General features: G+C 35.6%; 1 protein-coding gene and 1 pseudogene across 3 annotated transcripts in view; one reads left to right on the top strand and one right to left on the bottom strand.

The window, feature by feature from the left end:
* The window catches only part of MACROD2 (mono-ADP ribosylhydrolase 2), a 1,752,897-nt gene that overhangs the window by 658,940 nt on the left and 1,074,017 nt on the right, over positions 1-19,940 (bottom strand). The window lies entirely within an intron of this gene.
* On the top strand, positions 3,865-3,983 carry LOC118610475 (annotated as a pseudogene).

The following is a 19,940-nucleotide window of genomic DNA, read 5'->3' as shown; positions in this document are numbered from 1 at the left end:
TAAACAAAAATGCATATTTTGATGACAATGTCAATTAATCTAGGAAAATTTGATTTAGAGAGACCAAAATACATGAAAATACTATTGGCCTTAAAATGACTTCCTCAGGGTCTGTTTCAACATTTAACATTATCCACAAAGATGTAATGTCTCTTTGTGGAATTAGGAAGCATTCACAATCTGTTCAAGTTTTGTTTATACTGTATTTAAGATTTAATGAAAATTTGTTACCAGTAGCCAGAGACAAGAAAACTTAAACCACTCTTTGCCTAAGAGATTTTAAATGACCCTGGACTATTTTGTTCTGTGAGTAGCTGTGTCCCTAGATACTGACTCTTGAGATAGCTTCAAAAGTGAGAGTTAGAAACAGCAGAAGAAAGGATGTGTATGAATGAAAAGGGGTTTACTAGTTTACTCACTCACTCACTCACTCACTCACTCTGCTTTATTTTCCTGCCTTTGCCTCAGAGGCAACAGTGTTAGAAAAATAACCAAACAGCAAACTCTAGTTAAAGTATACTTTAGTTTCTTAATTTATCAATTCCAATTATTAGCAATATCACAATGGTAGGTAGACTCATTCGTTATTTCAGTAGGTGGTATGTGATGGGTTTAGATGTCAGAACATAGGTTAATGGGTCTAAATCTTGAATTCAAATTCTCATGTCTGCCATTTACTCCCTGTGTGAACAGGGAAATTGCCTAACTCATCCGGACTTCAGCTTCTATATCAATAAAATGAGGATGATAAAACATTGCAGGATCGTGGGAGGGTTAAATGAGGTTGTGTACGAAAGGTGCACAATTTAATGCTTGGCATATAGGAACTACTCATTAACTGGTAGCGAGTTTTATGTTCATCATTATAGTTCCATATATATTCTTTTAATGTGTAAAATAAAGCCTTAAAGCAAATGCAAAATGTATTCTATAACTCACTGGTATGACGCCACCTAAAATTCATATTTTTAAAAAGTAATTTATTAAACACTAGTCAGAGACAATCACCCATCACAGTTTTTATCATTCCCACATAACTACATGAACTTGACCTGTGTCTGAAATTCTTGGACTCCTTCTTTTACCATTGGATGCTGCTTGATAGTTACATCTCAAAGACAGTCATGGTGAACATAAACCTTACTCTTCTTATGCCAGCCAGTCTCTCTTCCGTTTCTCTTTCCCGCCCATCTCTATTCCAATTCTATCTCCCTTCTCTCCTTCATCTTTGCCAGGTATTCATAGTTTTGTTCTAAAACAAATGATTACTGGAAGAATAAACATAGGTTCTGGCAGATCTAAAGTCTGGTTCCTGTCTAAGCAGGAGCTCCTTCCCAGTGGCTTCATACTTTAGCGCCACTGACAAATCAGAGGTCCTGACTGTGAAGCCCAGAACTGCTCCTCCTTAGGCATACAGTCTTGACCCATCCTCACATCTTTGAGTTTCACATTCTCATCTGTATGATGGGGATTATAATGCCTCATCTCAGAGTATATATCAGTACAGACTGATATAATACATATGATGAAAACACTTAAATCCAATATAAAAATTAGGCATATGCCATTGTATTTCTTAGGCCTATATTTTTATTAACCAGAAATAATAGTGAAATTTGTAGAATGAGTTTCACACCTCTGGTTACGTAATTTGAAATTCCACCCTGGGGATTGTCCATGAAGATGCTTAGAGCTGGCCTTAAATTCCAGATTGCAAGGGAGGAAGAGATTGAGGGAACTGATATTTGATAAAAGACTTAAGAGATCACAGTCAAGGTACCAAAGTATCATAATATTCTACTTAGAATTTTTTGATTTAAAGTATAAGATTAAACACATGCAAACACACACACACATGTACACACAAGCTTATGCACAAACATGCACTTCTTTCATTTTTAATAACAGAGGTGTGGTTCACATCAGCCAAGAGAAATGGTGATGGGAATGAGAATGGGATTGGGGAACATCAACTTTTACTTAACATAGGTTTGAGAAGCCTGGGCTCTCAAGCTTCTGTATGAAGATTTAAATCCAGACTCCAACATTTATCATCTATGTTGTACTAAGTTATTTAAGGCTTTGTATCTCAGGTTTCTTTATCAGTAAAACGAAGATAATAATAGTATCAACCTTATTAAGTTGGTGTGAGGCTTAAAGGAGAAAATTCACACACATTGCTCAACACTAAACTCCTGGCACTTAATGTGTTTATTAGTTATCATTATAATTATTATTATAGTATCTTTTCTCCACTCTTCTTTACACAGGTCCCTCTCTTAATGAGGGGTGACAATGTCCCAAGATGGAAAATTATATTTTTCAGTCTCCTGTGCAAGTAGTTTACAATATAACTAAATTCTGCCCTGATGGCATATAAGCGGAATGTTTATGCAATGCTTCTAAAGTTCTTCAAAGTTCTTTAAAAATGGGTCTGATTCAGCTTGAAGAATACTTTCCTCTTCCCTCTTTTTCCTGCTTTGAATTTTTACATAACGCCTAGGGCATGGCATCTATCTTAAGACCACAAAGCAAGCTAGATAGAGTGGAAGCCATCGGCAGAGAATACCAGACTTGTAAAAGGAAGTCTAAAATATTGATAGCATCATAGAGCTACCATGGCAAACCTGAATCATCTCTTTGTAGACTTCTCTTGATTGAAAGAAAAATAACCCATATCTTTAAGGTATTATGCTTGATAAAATCATTATGCCGATAAGGGGCCTAGCTTTATGCCAGATACAGAATAAATTGAAAGCTCTGTGAATGTCAAGCTCTTGTCTGGAATGAAGAATTTCTCTTTATTGAGACTTTAACTTAGAAGTGGAATGAAGACTATTTCTGCTGCCAACTTCTTTGCAACTTATCCTTGAAAAAGCAGCTAATTTCCTTAAGACAAAAATGCTGTTAAAGAGAAGAGGATGAAATCCAAAAAAGGAAAAGAAATTAATAAAAAGCTAGCTATGTTGGAAAAAAAAGATAGCTTATAATAGTATAATATAGGTCAGAGAAAAGTCAACTGAGGAAGATAAGAGTAGGATGAAGGAAGAACTAGCAAAGAAGGGAACTGTTATGAAGAAAAAAGAGATGGAAGGGTAGTACAATGTTCCTTAATATATAGTTGTAAACAAAATGATAATGCCTTTCCTCAACATTTTAGTTCATATATCAATGCATAAAATTTAAACTAGTTGTCCGCTCTGTTGATCAATCAACAAATATGTATCGAGTGGCAACTTGAAATAATAGGGATCCTGAGCAGGTCAGACTGGTTAGGGAAGGACAAAGCTGATAGTTGTGCAGATGGTGACAGTGTTGGATTTTAGATCTATTTTGAAGGTAGAGACAAAAGGACTTACTAGTATTTGATGTAAACTATGAAGGAAAGAGAGATGCCAAGGCTTTTGGCTCAAGCAACTGAGTACATAGTGGAACAATTTACTGAGATTCAGAAGGAATGGTGGCAGGACATTGGGGGGCAGTATCACTCTCTCTCTCTCTCTCTCTCTCTCTCTCTCTCTCTCTCTCTGCCATTTTAAATTTGAGATACCTATTTAAGAGTCAAGTGGAGATGCTGAGCAGGCACTTTGAGATATAGATCCTGGAGCACAGAGCAGAAGTCTAGACAGGATATCAACGATGGAATTTAAAGCAATGCAATTTCAGGGATTACCAAGAAAATGGGTGTAGTTGGAACTGTAGGGGGTCTAACATTCAGAGATCTAGAAAAAGAGAAAGAGTCAGGAAAAGAGATTAGAAGGAGAAGACAGTAAGGAATGAGGGAAACTAAGCAGATATGATGTCCTAGATGAGAAAATGGTAAATGCTGCTGAAAGACCAAGTAGAATAAGAATGGAGACTTGAGTCTATGACCATACTACCCTGAACAAGCCTGATCCCATCTGATCTCAGAAGCTAAGCAGAGTTGGGCCTGGTTAGTACTTGGATAGGAGACCCCCTAGGAAGACCAGGTGCTGTAGGCATAACAAACAAACAAACAAACAAAAAAAACAGAAAAGGAATTGTAAGCTGACAAAGTCCTTGCAATCTGTGAGGTCAACCAAGAGTTGCCTCACCTGAAAAATTAAAAAAGAAGAAAAAAAAAAAAAGAATGGAGACTTGACCTCTTGCCTTGGTAAGATATAGATCACTGTCTATTTAATAAGAATGGTTATAGTGAAATAATGAGGGCAAAATCTTAGTTGGAACAGGCCAAAGAGAGATTGGGAGATTAAATAATAGAGGGAATTATAGAGATGACGATTTCAATTTTACGGCAAAAGTGGACCTGTCAGGGAATGAAGTAAAAGGTTTTGTGAGGTCAGTGGGAGTTTTTAAAACTTGTTTTTTTAATTGCTTTTATTTATATCCCCAAAGTAATTACCTTGCAAAGGGAAGAAAGTGATGTTTTCATAAAGAAATTAGACGATTTCAGGAGTAAGGCTCTGAGAAGGTAAAAGGGGGTACAATCCAGAACCCAAGCGGAGGTTAAACAGTTCAGTGCAGGAGTGAATCAGTCACCTAAAGATGGGGAAGATTATTTTATTAGGAAAATTCAGCATCTCCTAAATTAGTGAAGGACCATAGTTATATTTTGGCTTGTTTCACTGGCAATAAAGAAGAAAGGTGGACATTTCCTCTCCTGGTCCTGTCACAGAGTTCAGAACAGTATGAGTAGCCAGCTGCTAAGACTAGTCTCCCTTCCCTTGTCTTCACCCTAGGTGCTTGGAACCAGGATAAGAGGTCAAAAATTCACTTTGCCTGCATTATCTCATTTAATTCTCATACAATGCCTGTGCCAAGGGGATCATTAGCTTCATTTCACAGAAGAAAAAACAAGCCTTAGAGGTTTTTCAAGATCACATCTTTAGTATATAATAAAGCTAGAATATCAGAGCTCTCAGACTCCAACCCTCCAGCTCTTAATCTGTGTTCTCAGATAACCAGATCCAAGTCTAGTGTGTACCTGGTCCCCACCTGTCAGGAAAAAGTGATCAGAGCTTACTCTGGCAATCTTTTTGAAGGACAATTTGTTTGGAGACCACTCAACATAATGTGTCTGATTTTATTTAGGTATTGTATTTCTTTAATTTGTGGGCAGACTTTACCAAGTGGAAAAATTATATAAAATAAAATATTTGAAAAGCATCTCACACTGTGATTGAGTCATTAAAAAGAAAAGTCATTAATAATGCATTTACTTTGATTATACTTTCAGTCACCAGGAGCTGTCAATGGAGAATTACTATTCTCTTCTGACAAAGTCAAAGTCATATAGGGGTCTTTAACAATGCACATGATTGTTCTAGCATTATAAAAGTGGGAAATAGTTCTCTCATGGAAAATGCATTTTAAGGCCATGGGGCATCATTAACATTTTGGAAGGATTGTGGTCCAAGGTTGGGGTGGGGTGGGAAGTATATAGAGAATGGAGCCTAAAATAAATGCGAAACATCCAACCAGCTTAAGATGGTTTGCTAAACACCTTCCCTGCCTTCCCTTTGTCAAAGCAGTATTTTTTTTTTTTTAATGAAATCATTCCAATATGCTCGCCTATGCTAGTAAATTCTCTATTGATCTTTCTGGTCTGCTTAATTAAAAAGAAAGTTGGAATGTAAATGCAGACAGCTTTAAGATCTTAAGATGCACACCTTTTTCTTCTCTAAAAACACAAAGAACTGTAACAATTGGATTCTGAAATTGACTCAGGTATTCTGGGCCCAGAGCCAAAGTCCATATGTGTGTAGTGAAGAACTCAGCACTTATTTGGGTGAGTGTATCAACAGGCAATAACTCTCCCAGCTGCTCTCTGGGATGGAGTTTACAGGCTACTTAGAAGGACAAAAAGAAACAATCTGCAATAAACATTTAATGTTATGCAGAAGCCCTCAATATCTAGAGACAGCCAAGGATGAGAGCAGAAATGGTGGATCCCTTCTCCAGCACTGGAAACCACAGGATGTCTAACCATGGGGCACACAGGGCCTCTGGGAGACCAGCAAAATGAAGGCCAAAAGATTTACTAGGCTGAGAAAAATCTTCACCCCAGTGAGGCTACTTTCATTCTAGCATAAGTGCAGCTGTTGTCATGTGTAAGGTTTCAGCATTAGAGCAGCACATTTTTTTTTTTAACTGAATTCTGTAGGGTTATATTGTGCCAGCACCTCAAATTCATTAAAAATTCATTAACATCCACTCATAGAGTTGCCATTTATTTTCTGCATAGCATTTCCTGGTAACACTACAGAAAGAAATAAATGAGACTTTCTTCTTTGGGATCAGAAACTAAATTTCTTTCCAGGCTGTGTAGTTATGGTCTTGGTAGGCCAGAATATTACTTTCTCCATGTCATGTGTGTGAAGCTCTATGAGCGTCCAGTCCAGTGACAATGAGTCAGTGAATACTTATAGACTGCTACTACTTTGATTGGGTAAGGGGGCATGGTGGTCTAGCACCTGCTCTTCTGTTTGCTTGTTTGTTTTTCAACTTTTACTGTGGAATATTTCTAACATGTTTGAAATTAGAAAAAATTCCATTTAAGCCTCTACTCATTTCCCTCTTGCCTGTAATTTTTGAAGCAAATGTCAGACATTATGTTATATTGCCAACATATATTCCAGGTCTATGTTTATAAATGAGGAAGACATTCTCTTTTTTTAAGGAGTGGAAAAAGGGAATAGGTATAGTACCATTTATATAAAAATTAACAATAATTCATTAAGATCATTAAACACTATGTTAGGATTCAGATTTCAAATTTTGTCATAAAATTCATATTTTTAAACATTTTTTGTGTGTATGAAACAAGATCCAAATTTGATTTTTGATCGGAAGTGATTGGTAGGTCTATGTTTGTTTTTGACTGCAAGAAGCATAATATAATTATGATTATAAAAAGACTATGGAAAATAATTCTATGTAATATCTTTGCAGCCATCAGACAGAATAAATAAATGATATTTTGTTCTATTTGCTTCAATTGGATATTTTTTAGTCTCATTTTCTACAGGTTTTCTTCTCTCCTCTCTCTTTCTGTCTGTCTTTTTTTTTTTTCTTCTAATTTATATGTTGCAAAAAGCAGATCATTTGGTCTATAGAATTTTCTTGTGTGAATTTTTCGGCCCTATGGTATAATTTAATATGTTTCTCTCTTCTCTGTATTGCCTATAAATTCGTAGTTATAGTTAGAGCATTGACCCAATTTAGGTTCTTTTTTTTTTTTTTTTTTTTAATGTGGGTGGCTAAACCACTTTATAAGTAGTGACATATAAGAAACACATAAAGTTTAGTGGTGTGTATGTGTGTGTCATGTTGGCATCTGTGGATAAGCACTGCCTAAATCTTTTAAATTATTAGGGTTGCAAAATTGGTGACTGCCTCATTCTGTCACTGCTCTTTCGCTTGTTAAAGAAATGATTCTGTAAAGAAAAACTTCCCTCCATCTAATCTTTTGTTACCAAGTCTAGTATGTGTTTTTCAAAGCCAGAGCAACACATTCCTTTTCTCATACCATCCTATCTGCCTGTGCACTAAAGATGAAAGGAAAAGCAGAATTTTTCCCAATTATTGTTGTTATGAGATTATAAGTTATAAAGAGTAATATAATAAGTAATCTGATGCCTAGGAATCTTCTCACTGTTGTTTTAATTTGTATTTCCATGATTATTAATGAGGATAAGTGGTTTTTTCATGTGTTTACTGGCCAGAAGACATTTTAACTGCCTTCTGGTTTTCTGCTATTAAAGACCAAGAGTATCAGATTCCACATGGGCAAAGGTTCCAGACATGCACACCACTGCAGTCTGTCTTATCCTCACTGCAGGCCGGTGTGGGCAGTGTTGGAAATGAGAGTGCTTTCCATATGAGAACACTGTTGGGTAGGCAACATGACAGGGAAAAAATGCTGGGAAACCACTAGACTGGAGGTGACAAGGTGATGGTGAGAAGTCTCAACATCTGTCAGAGGAGGAGATCTGAGCATCAAAGCAGCCTCGTGTCGCCTGAAGAATTAAACTGAAGAACCTTTGCACATGTGTGTGCTCTGTTGGGTTGCGTAAAAAATTAAAGAGAACAAGAGGTTTATAAGAGGGAAGGATGTAGCAAGAAAATAAAGACAAATGACCCTGGAGATACTCAATAACCAGGGTTTCAAATGCCCATAGAAATCAAGCAGACAATAAAAATAAAAGCAGGAGACTTAGTACACTACAGAGTGAAAAAGGTGGTAACTGTGGCCACTTGGAGATGTCCCAACCCATCAGCTTTATCTTGAGTAGTTGGAATGCAGGCCCAGTGTTGCCTAGATGTTTGAGAAGTTGGAAATTTAGATTTTATATAGAATCTCTTGATTTTTAAAAGCAGCATTTTGTTTAGTTTTGTTTTAACATTGTGCTAACCGAACAATATATCTGTAGCCAAATTCAGCCCTCTTGGGTCTCCAGGTTGCTATCTTTGCATCTGAGGTTTGGACTCTCCCTAGGGCCAACAAAATGTTCTTTAGTCACGGACCTGGGGGCCTGCTCCATGTTCCCCTGGCCTCACTCTAGACACGATCACATTCATTGATTAGGAAGAAGTTATTTCCATTTCATACATCTTCAAACGTAATCATGAAGATTTTCTTCAACTTTGGGCATGACAGAGCAAACTTCAAACTATTTTCTTCTTTGTTCAGTTGTTTTGGTTTAGGATTTTGCCAGCATTCAGCTATTCAGCTGAGGTGTCTAAAGTGCTTTTATATGTATATGTTTATATATATAAATATATAATATAATAAATTTATTTATTTATATGTTGGAACAAAAGGTCTCTGTAGCTTTAGAAAAAATATAAATATGTACTTTTACTTCAAACAATATAGATATATGAAAGAACATATTATAAAACTTCATTCATTCAAAGATGTGGCAGTGCATTATAATTAAATGCCACATTCCCTACAATTATAAATACAATCATAAATTTTGGATAAAAGACGTGCTTCTGAAACACTTAAAGTAGTGTATATGATAAATGAATAAAGACTAGAAACTTGCACATTACTCATTTCCAAATGTCTGAAGGCTACCATGTGACAGAGTATCAGCTTATTCCATGGAACCCTTAAGAATAAAAATTTGGCAAGAAGTAGCTGAGAAAAAGATCAAACTTTGGTTTAATAGAATAAAGATCCTCATAGCAGTACTTCTTGAATGAAGGAATGAACACACTGCTTCAGGAATCAGTCAATTTCCTGCCACTACGGGCGCTCAGGTGATGTCTACCATAATATGGGGGCAGGAAATGGTGGCATCTGGGCTCTCAAACCATTAGACAATATGTAAGTTCCGTGCTAACCCCGACATTAAAGATTCTATGAAATGTAAATTCATAAGCAAAAGGAATAATATCTCACTAAAATTAATAAAGAATTGAAAACAAATACAGTTAGATCGAAATATTAAATCAAGGGAAAAATAGTAAAACATTGTAAATTGATATAAGACATGGTTAAAAATGTTTAATAATACCCATGATTTCAGTTATTCTGCTTAATATAGTTCGTAATAATGATAGAGTGTTCTATAACTGTAACTAATATATAGCTAAGGGCACTGAGGTTAACTGACTTGCCTAAGGTCGTAAAGCAGTATTTTTATCAAGAATCGAAAGCCAAAATTTTGACTCTTAGCCTCATTTATTTTGCATATGAATTACCACATACTCCAAATCATGAGTATATAAGGTCAACTTTGTTTATTAGTCAAAACAAATTGCAAAAGCTAGTATTGGGTCAATGATAAAGCAAAGGAGAGGATACGTGGAACAAATATTTGTTAAATATCCCCTCCACTCAGGGTCATATACTGGCCCTTTTACAAATTATCTCATTTTATTCTCATAATGGGTGTTAACATTCCAATTTGACAGATTAGAAGTTAATTAGCTTGTTTGCAGCTATATAATTTGAGAGACTCAAAATTGGCATTTTTCACCTGGATTGTAAATCTAGCCCAGATTATTTCGATTAAAATATGGTATTACTTTATTCAGTGATCACAGGGATTTTTTTTTTTTTACTTTTCTGTGATTTCCTTTACCTATTCACTACATATATAGTTTTATTTGAATTACACTAAATTTGTTATTATTAGAAGTAATAAAACTGATTCTATTTAAATCATAGCTGTTCCACTATGCCATTAGTTTTGGAAATAAAGGTGATTTATATGTTATAAACACTTGAGATTAGAAATTAATTTTTGATGTATACCAGGTGTGCTCTTTCCTCCACAAAAGTTTTCTCTTTTTTAGTCATGAAACTGTCATAATTTCCTTTAAACTAATAATAATATTTCATTTCCTGTGCACCTGCAGGAGAGAGTCTGACACATTTTTTAAAGTAAATTGGATTTTTTTATTTGTTTAAATGAATCTATATTGTTAATATCTTGTAGTCAGAGGGAAAAACTGAGTTGGAAATGGAAGATAATACAATTTTAAAAAATTTGAGGTGCCATTAATAATTCTTCTTTGCTTATTTCAAATATTGTGCTGAAGCAACATTCTATCAATAGATAGTATCATCTATTTATCATGGACCTACTTTGTGCCAGGTGTTGTACTAAGTGATCTAGATATTTGAGGAATTATCTTTTTACATAGGACAACAGCAAAGATCAACCAATTGGTATTCCATTATGCCATCACTGAGAACTTTTGGGTTTTTTTCAATCTCTCTAATCTAGGGTTTAGATGGGTTTTTCACACTGGATACTTTATGGAGCAACAATTAGCTTAATTTGCCTTTAAGTCAGAAATCCTGGAGATAAATGTGAAAAGGCTAGCTGGTGGAATTTGCCAGTATGAGTGACTTCCAGGGAGCCACATTCACAACTTAATTTGCAATACAATACTCATTAATTTGGCTCCCTGGAATATCCTTCCTTTTTCTTTTCTTCTCAGCAATTGTGTCTCTCCATTCTACTCTGTTTTCCCAGGAGTATCCAAAACACTATACACTTAACCTATCAGTTTATATTTTCATTTTATTGCAAATATATTTCATGTATCTGTATTTCCAATTACACTGTAGAAAAAACATATCATTTTCTTTAGTATCTGTCCCAGCACCTAGGATTGAAATGAATGAGTGGATGAATGGCTGGCTGGCTGGATGGGTATATTGCAATATGAGTTCAGAATATTCAGCCTACTCAGATCACAGCCCATTCCTTTGCGCAGTGAGGCTGGAAAAAGTTAAATGTGATAACCAAGCAGATGAGATCTGTATTTGCAATGCTGGCTTCTATCTTGTTAGTACTTTCTCCAATAAGTGAACCTGTTGTGATTTCACTGCTTTTTGGCATCTTTAATAGCCTTTCAATACCTTCATTTTAATGGCTCACAGGAAGTTATTACAATGTTTGTAATGAATGCAAATTATGGATCCATAATCCTGAATGTCTCATAAAGAACCTTGCTAAACTGTTATTGTACCTACACAATAGCATCTCTTATGAAATCGCAATGAATCAGCTTTAAACAAAACCATTCTCTCCCAAGTCTGCAGTGTGCAATTTCGTGAGAAACTCAACTGGCTTTTACCCACCACTCCCCCACTAACATCTGCATAACGGAAGAAAAACCAGAATATACAAAATTGGGCTTGTAAAGACTGACATTACAAGCTAGATAATGCTTATTTCAACTAGATAGTAAAGCCTTCTGATTTAATTTATTCTGCCCAATGGTGCTTCTTGTGAAGAAAAAATTACAGCCACATGGAACAAAAATAGTAAAGACATTATTTGAAAATACATTACATATATTTAAAATAACACCTTGCCCTCATTTTATCTTTTAGTTTACAAAACCTTTTCATATATGTATTATTTTACCTCATCCTCACAAATAGCCCTGTGAAACTGAGTTCTTGTTATTGTTGTCACGTTACATATAAGCAAACAGATTCAAACAAGACCTGGCTCAGAGAATGCTATCAGCCCTTTATTCAAGAGCTCAGGCTGGAAACATACCAGTCTTCTATTCTCCCTCCTATAGCTATTTGATATAAAATCAGTTACTCTTTACTAAATTGCTTTCATATATGTCTCCTTTTTTTTTCTATTCCCATTGCCATTACCTCAAACTTTATCTCAAATAGTACCCAGTACATAGCAAGCATTCAGTGAATATCTCTCTTGAGGGAGGGAGGGAGGCAATAAAAACGGGAGGGAGGGAATACATCCTCTGAAACTGGAGAGGTTACAATAACCTCTTATTAGCTACCTTGCCTCTAATATCAAAATCTTTCAAACAAGTCTCTATGTGCCCACAAAAGTGCTGCTTTTTAGCGTATGCACTTGATGTATATTATTTCTCTGGTCAATATCCCCAGTCTGACAGAAAACAAATAATGAAACCCCATTCAATTGACATAAAGAGCTTTTCAAGATCTACCTCTGATTATTTGTTCAGCCCATCTCCTACCACTTCCCCTCGTTCTTTGTGATTATTCCATATTGAAGTGGAAACCACTTACATGCACCATGTTCTCATGACTCCGTCCATGCTGTTTTTATTGAGTGGGTGTCAAGTACCACTCTACATTGCTTATTTCAAGGCTTTTTTTTTTTTTTATTCCAGCAAGCAAACCTAGAAGATCCACCTTTGGGAGATCATTGATTTTGAATACACTATCTTATTACATTATATGTGTTTTCTTACATGATTATTTCCATCTACAATAAAATTCCTAGAGGCTAGGCTTTTTCGTAAAATCATTTTATCACCATCAGCATAGTGCCTGATATAGCATAAAGGTGGGACTAACTTTTAACAGTTAGTTGGAGTGAAGTTAAGAGGTAGATCCTTGACTTTACTCAACATTCACTTGTTCAGGAAACTCCTCCTCCTCCAATTCATATTTATTCTCCTTAAATTATGTTATTCACCATTTGTCTCTGGGGCTGGCAGACACAGACTCAGGGCTGGCCAATCAAAGTGCATTATTCTCTCTTCTTAGCTTCAGGGTTTTGTTCTAAAACGGATAGTGGGCCTGAGCAGGACCAATCAGAGTCTTCACTTGGACTTTAGTTGAAAGTATCAGAAACAGTCTATTTTCTTCCAGGATCACCAGTTCTCAGCATCAAGGAGTCTAGAGTTGCCATTTTGCCCATCATGTTCAGAGATCTTTCCTGAAATTAAGCCAGCACTGGGGAAAGAAAAACGAAGACATGGAGAGACCAATACAAATGGTCCTTAGACTTTGTTCCTGGATGCAACTTGTTCCTGCCAGCCTTGCCAGAGATCTCAAAATTTCAATTACATGATCCACCATAGTCCCCTTTTCTTTCTAAGCTACTTTGCGTTGGGTTTTCAGTCACTTGTAACAGAACACATTTTGATTAATATAGTGCTCAAGATAAATTACTAAGCAAAAGATAATCTAACCAAGTCACCCAACTCCATAAAAAATATCATATCTACCCCAAAGCACCATCTCTCTATTTTAACAGTAAGTTGAAATGAAAATATTTACAACACATAGTGTTCCTGATCTTTCATTCCCAAAAATGAAATCTTGAATGAGCTTGCTGAATGTTCCCAATGGCTCAAAGAAATACAGACAAAAGAGCAATAGTTTAACATAGCAAATGCTAATAATAGTTCCTTAATTATAAAGGCATTACTGCATATTTTATAAAAAGCACATTTAATAAGGGAATTAATAAGAATGTGTACTTTAATTGTTCAAAGCTTACTCAAGGACGAGAAACTGTTTAGACAGAGCAAGCAAGAAGAGCAAAGAAAACCATGAGCCCTTCTATTCTCTAGGGTGACTTCTCATCTCAGCTTTCTGCTTCTACTGCAGACTTCACTGTCTATTGCTAGTGGAGAGTGAATGGAAATTTATGTCCATGATAAAATGCTGTCCAATAGGTAGTTTTATAAGATTTATATACATACATTAAGTCACTCTGTCCTTTGCTATGTACCTCCAATAAACCTTGTGGTTCTCCCTCATCATTTCATGCCAAATGAAAAGTAGTAATATTACCAGATTTGTAGTTAATTATCATGAAATATGACTCCTAATGATTTAACATCTTTGTTAAGAAGTCATGGTAACACGAAACACTATGCTGGAAAACATCATTAAAGCTATCATTTATCCATGACATTTATATTTCATTCATAGTAAAATAAAAAAAGCTAATTGACAAAGCACATCTATACAATATTTATTGCGAAGATAGCTCTCTTAGCTCGCTCGCTCTCTCTCTCTCTCTCTCTCTCTCTCTCTCTCTCTCTCTCTCTCCCCACCCCCTAGCCAGTTATTTTAGCAAATTAAAGTTTAACTTATAGGATATAACTTTTTTATCCTTTTAAAATGACCTTTAAGGTTACTTACATTTCCTACCCTTTAAAATAAATTTATGAGAATATAATCCTGCCTTGACAAAGGAGCTTAAATTGATATAAAGAGTTGCTTCACTTTCTGTTTCCCTGATGAGCGAATATGTTCTATGAAAATTCCATGAAACTGTTAGAAATCATGACTAAGAAAATGTGACAACTTTGCTTTTTCTAAATAGAAAATGCTTTTAGGAAGAATGCACTGTAAATCCCTCTTCTCTAATGTGTATCTCCAAACCATGATCACCCTCAAAAATATCCCTGCATTCTACAGTTCTATTTTGTAAAAAGTTTGATAGTAGCATTAGCTCCTACAGGATAAAAAATACTGCAGATTCAATGTGCAATCAGGGTCCAGATGTAAGTAACTTTTACTTAATTGTATATGTACTCAGATTGGTCTACTGAATTTGATGAACTTTGTCTACCTGGCTAGAATGAAATGTACTATTTCCTAAATGGCCTTATTTAACCCATATGTAAAATAGTACCCCTTTTTCTCCTCAGCCTGCCCAGCCTGTTTTATATCTTCATAGCCCTCATTTCCACTTGATGTATAAAATGTATCCTATCCTTATTCCCTTATTTGCTACACTCCTCTCTCTACCCAATGAGAATGTTAGTTCCCTGAGGTCAGGCTCTTTGTCTTGGCGTATATCCCCAGCTTCTAGAACACATCCCAGCACAAACTCCACTTAGTAAATATTTGCAGGGCAAAAATATGATCTAATAAACTTGGAGAATCTTGTTGTTAGCTTCTGAGTACTCTTATATTTGAAAGCATGGTTTAGGGGACAAACCATATTTATCAAGTAATTTCATGGTAATTCCATCTTATACTCAAGTATCTCACTAAAATTTTTTATTAAATTTAATTTCCATTTTCAATTTACAACCCTCACAAGCTCTCTTCTCAAAAACCTTTGGGAAACTCCCCGTCTTCAGCTTTGATAAATTACTCGCCTCCATCTGCCCCCTTCCCGACTCAGCATTTAAAAATATAGTTGAATTTAACATTTTTTCTAAGCAAGAAAAATTCCTTCCTCTTCATCCAGGTGAAAAAGGTGAAGATAGGGGGACATTGGCCTGAAAAATTACAGAAAAGATTTTGAGTGGTTCAGGAAAGAGGAATTTATGAACAATTTCTTATTAAACATTTAGAATTCACATATATATACATACATATATACATACATACATATATATACATAGACATGTATATATATGTAAATGTTCCCCCCTCAAAGAAAATAGAAATTTACATCTTAAAGCACTTTTTTTAAAAAAAAGAGGGAGAAAAAGAAATGGCGTAGATGATAGAGGCTCTGTTCATCCCTCTGGTGACCAAATCAAAGTTGTGACAGAAATATGGAGCAAACAGCTAAGAAAATTACCTGGGATCTAGATAAACAAACCATACAACTAGGGAGAAATCTAAAAAATCACCCTGCAACGGCAGAAGATAGGACAAGGTGAGGACGTGAGGCTGCCCAGTTCCAAGCGGCTGAGGGGGACAAAGGCTGTGACAGTGGCAGCAGCAGGTGCAGTTGCCTCTTAAAGGGGCCGTGTCCACGAACAGACCTCTCGCTCTGAACACTAGTGCCACTTTGGCTGTGCAGGGGGCACCAGGGATGTATCGGGGGACAGTGAGTTGTTGCAGTGAGGGCCTAGATGAGACTCGCTCTAGGTGAGACTCATACAGAAGTGCCAGTGGTATCCACTGTTCCTCTGTTGAGCCCTCCCAACCCCCAGTGTGCAGACACAGTGCCGCCATAGCTGAGACATCAACAAACTGGGTAACTGAGGACACTCAACCCAGAGGACTCCCTGAAACCCCACCTACCCCAACTCATGGGTCCTCCAAGCCACATCCAGGTATATCCTCAGTGAATTAAGTGCTCTTTGCTGAGAAGTGCCTAGACTCATACTAGTGGCAGCTGGCCTTGGTATCTGGTGTGACCTTTTGAGGTAACTGAAACTAGTATATTACTGTACACCAGCTATAACTGAAAAAAAAACTCATTGAATTGTACAGTGTAAATACAGGCAACTAATTGTCTGGTATATTTCCATAAAGATTAAAAAATAAGACTGGATAGCTAAATAACGTCAAAGTTTCTTGGTATAAAAGAAAAGAGTCAAAGAGAGCTAAATCTCATGAAGGAAACCCTTGCTTTCCTAGATAAATATATTGACAAATTTAAAACATCATAATGCATAAACTATACTGGTCTAGTAATGCAGTGATACCTTTGTTAAGGTTATTCAATATGAATAAGGATGTTTAGTTCTTTCGCTAAATAATTAAAACCAATACAATTTCCACCGGCGATGTGTTAATGAGGTGAGATGTACACACTCCAATGAGTTCTAGAGAAATGCCATCAGTGTACTTCAAATTTATAATTAATATCGAACCAGCCAGCAGAGTTCACCACTGAGGCCAGAAACATAGTATTGAGGCATACTTTTTATAAAGTTAAACTTATTACTTTCATATAAATATAAAGTGAGCACATATCAGAGATTTCTTAATTCATTAATAAGGGAAACAGCATAAAGATAAACTGGTTAAAAGAGAATTTGAGAGGCTGAGTATATATTGGCACTGAAGAATTGTGAAATTAGATTTGTAGGATAGATATAAAACTGGCTATTGCTCCAACAGACAATTAAATACTAACCTTTGCGATAATCTTTCTATCAGATAAATTTTACTTTTCATTTCTATTGGCCAAAAATCATTTGTATCACTCTCAATTTTCTACAAGCTAATATTTCCCTTTAGAAAGATGTAAAATATCTAAACAAAAGGAAAACAGTAAAGTACATACCTATAGAGAATGAAATTACCTTTGGGTGGGCCTGTTAGACGATACCCCAGTATGACATTGAAAGGACATGCGGTCACTTTTTTTTAACTATTTATAAGTTTTAGATACTATTATTTTTAACATTAGTCACAAAAATAAAACAAATGCACCAAACTTGCTGATTAGATAAAGTTATACTAGCCATAAATTCATATGAAAATCTATACCATCAGAATATCAATCTTAAAATATGACAGACCACATTAAATTGTGTGTGTGTGTGTGTGTGTGATATACATGTATCAAATCATAACATTGATACATGTTATGATAAAAGTAGCAGTCATGGGGCCTAATCTGCCCAAGGTCCCAAAACCAGTGGTTATTAATCCACTTTTCAACCACTACTAACAAATTGATATATACAACACTATACTGACATTTCAACATTTCAAAGAGCTAAAACAGCTCATCTACTTCCCTCATTCAGTTGGAAGAAAACACTAGGCTAACTACAGCTGAACTTTGTAGGTCAGCAACATTATCTCAGCAAAATGAAGTGGCCAAAACTCTGACAACTCTTAATCAGGTAGTGGAGTCAGAGACAAATTTCATCCCAGATCTCAAAAGACAGAGAGTGAAAGATAATCATCAAAGACTGAAAACATTTTAAAAATAAGAGAAAAAACTGACTTCATATTTTCTCCTTACAGGCAAATACACATGTACTCATGAGGTTTTTGCCATTTTTAAAAAAATCTCACCTGGATCTGAGCAATCCTCTGGCTATAAAACTACTAATTTAAGGAAAATACAATTAACAGGGAAACATTAAATAACACCATTAAAATATAATCAGCTAAGTCTGGATGGAGGGACTAGATATCTAATCCCTAAATCTAAATAAAAGGAACACTGCAGGACAACCCACACAGTTTTTTTCAATTCATAAATGGCAATGGTGGGGGCAGAAAAGGGAAAGGTTGATTCAAACAAACCATGTAAAAAATGTCAAAACAATTAGAAAAAATTAACAATCTATTTGATGATATCAAGGAAAATCAAGTAATATTAATTTTTTTCTGTGTAATAAAAATACTTTACATGGTTATGTTTTTAAACTATCCTATCTGTTAGAATTACATATGGAGATTTTACACATCAAATGACATACTGAACATTGCTTCAAAATAATCTAGGGGTTGGGAAAACACGGGAGAAGGTACAGATAAAATCATTTAGGCCTCGAGATAATAATTGTTGAAGCTGTGTGATGGGTACCTGGGAGTTTGTTATCCTATTACTTCTAATTTTGAATACAATTGGAATTGTCTATGATAAAATGTTAAAAAATAAATCACTAGGTGGTATATAGATAAAGTAAACAAATAAAGAAATAAAATAATCCTTTTTAGCTGTATTGAGATATAATTGATGTTATATGAGTTTATATAACATTATATTAGTTTAAGGTGTACAATGTTATGATTTGATACATGTATATATTGTGAAATGATTACCACAATAATGTTAGTCCATTAATTCACTGTTACATTATATGTATTTGTGTGTATGTGTGTAGTGAGAACTTTTAAAATTTACTATCTTAGCAACTTTCCTATACAATATAATATCGTCAACTATAATCACCATCTTGTACATTACATCCACATAATTTATCTTATAACTAGAAGTTTGTAACCTTTAACTACTTTCACCCACCAACCTTTATCCCATCCCTGGCAACCATCCATCTGTTCTCTGTTTCTATGAGATAATGATGACCCATAAGTCCTGTAGGCTTTCTTTACAATTTTTCATTATTTTTTTTTATTATTATTTTTGTGTCTTCGATTAGATAATTTCGAGTGGCCTATCTTTCAGTACACTGATTCCTTCTTCTGTTGGTCAAGTCTGCTGTTGAAGTTCTCTATTGAATTCTTCAGTCCAGTCATTGCATTTTTCAGATGCAGAATTTTTGTTTGTTGATTTCTATTTCTGTGTTGAACTTCTGATTTTTTTTTACACACTGTTTTCCTAATTTCATTTAGTCATTCGTACTTTGTTGTAATTCACTGACATTCTATAAGGGAATTATTCCTAATTCTTGTCAAATAGTTCATAGCTCTCCAATGCTTTAGGGTCAGTTATGGTGTCGTGTTTATCTGATTCTTTGTGATCTTTTGCATTGGTATCTGCATATTTGAATAGTGTTCTCCTCTTCCAGATTTACAGGTTCACTTTGACATGGAAAGACCATTACCGGTCCATTCAGCTTGGAATACTGGATTTGACTTCTGGTAGCATCTATAGGCAGTTGGAGCTTACCTTTGGGGTCTCTATTTGGCAAGGTCACACTGCCTATGCCCTGAGATCAGGGAGCATGCTGCTGGGTGGGATCCGAGTTAGGATGGGCTTCCTGATTATGCAGAGCTATTAGCTGTGCCCTGCAGTCAAATAGGGCCATTAGCTAGGATCTGAAACCACTTGTGGTTAGGTGAAATAGCAGACTATGTTCCCTGGCAGGGTTACACCTCTGTCTGTACTTTATGATTGAGCAGGGCTACAAGCTGGGCTCTGCAGTCACTCCTGGTTGAGTGGGCTCTCCACTTCTGAGTGGATGGTTTCACTAGCTGGACTCTATGTTAAGTGGGTCTAGAAGCTGTGCCCCAAAGAAGGATAGATCAACACAGATCAACAGTCTGGGCTTCATGATCAAGGAGGCCA

Source organism: Rousettus aegyptiacus, unplaced genomic scaffold (genome assembly GCF_014176215.1).
Source record: "Rousettus aegyptiacus isolate mRouAeg1 unplaced genomic scaffold, mRouAeg1.p scaffold_m13_p_12, whole genome shotgun sequence".
NCBI classification, from domain to species: Eukaryota; Metazoa; Chordata; class Mammalia; order Chiroptera; family Pteropodidae; genus Rousettus; species Rousettus aegyptiacus.
Note: the sequence above shows the minus strand (reverse complement) of the source record. Positions and strands in the feature narration are given on the sequence as shown.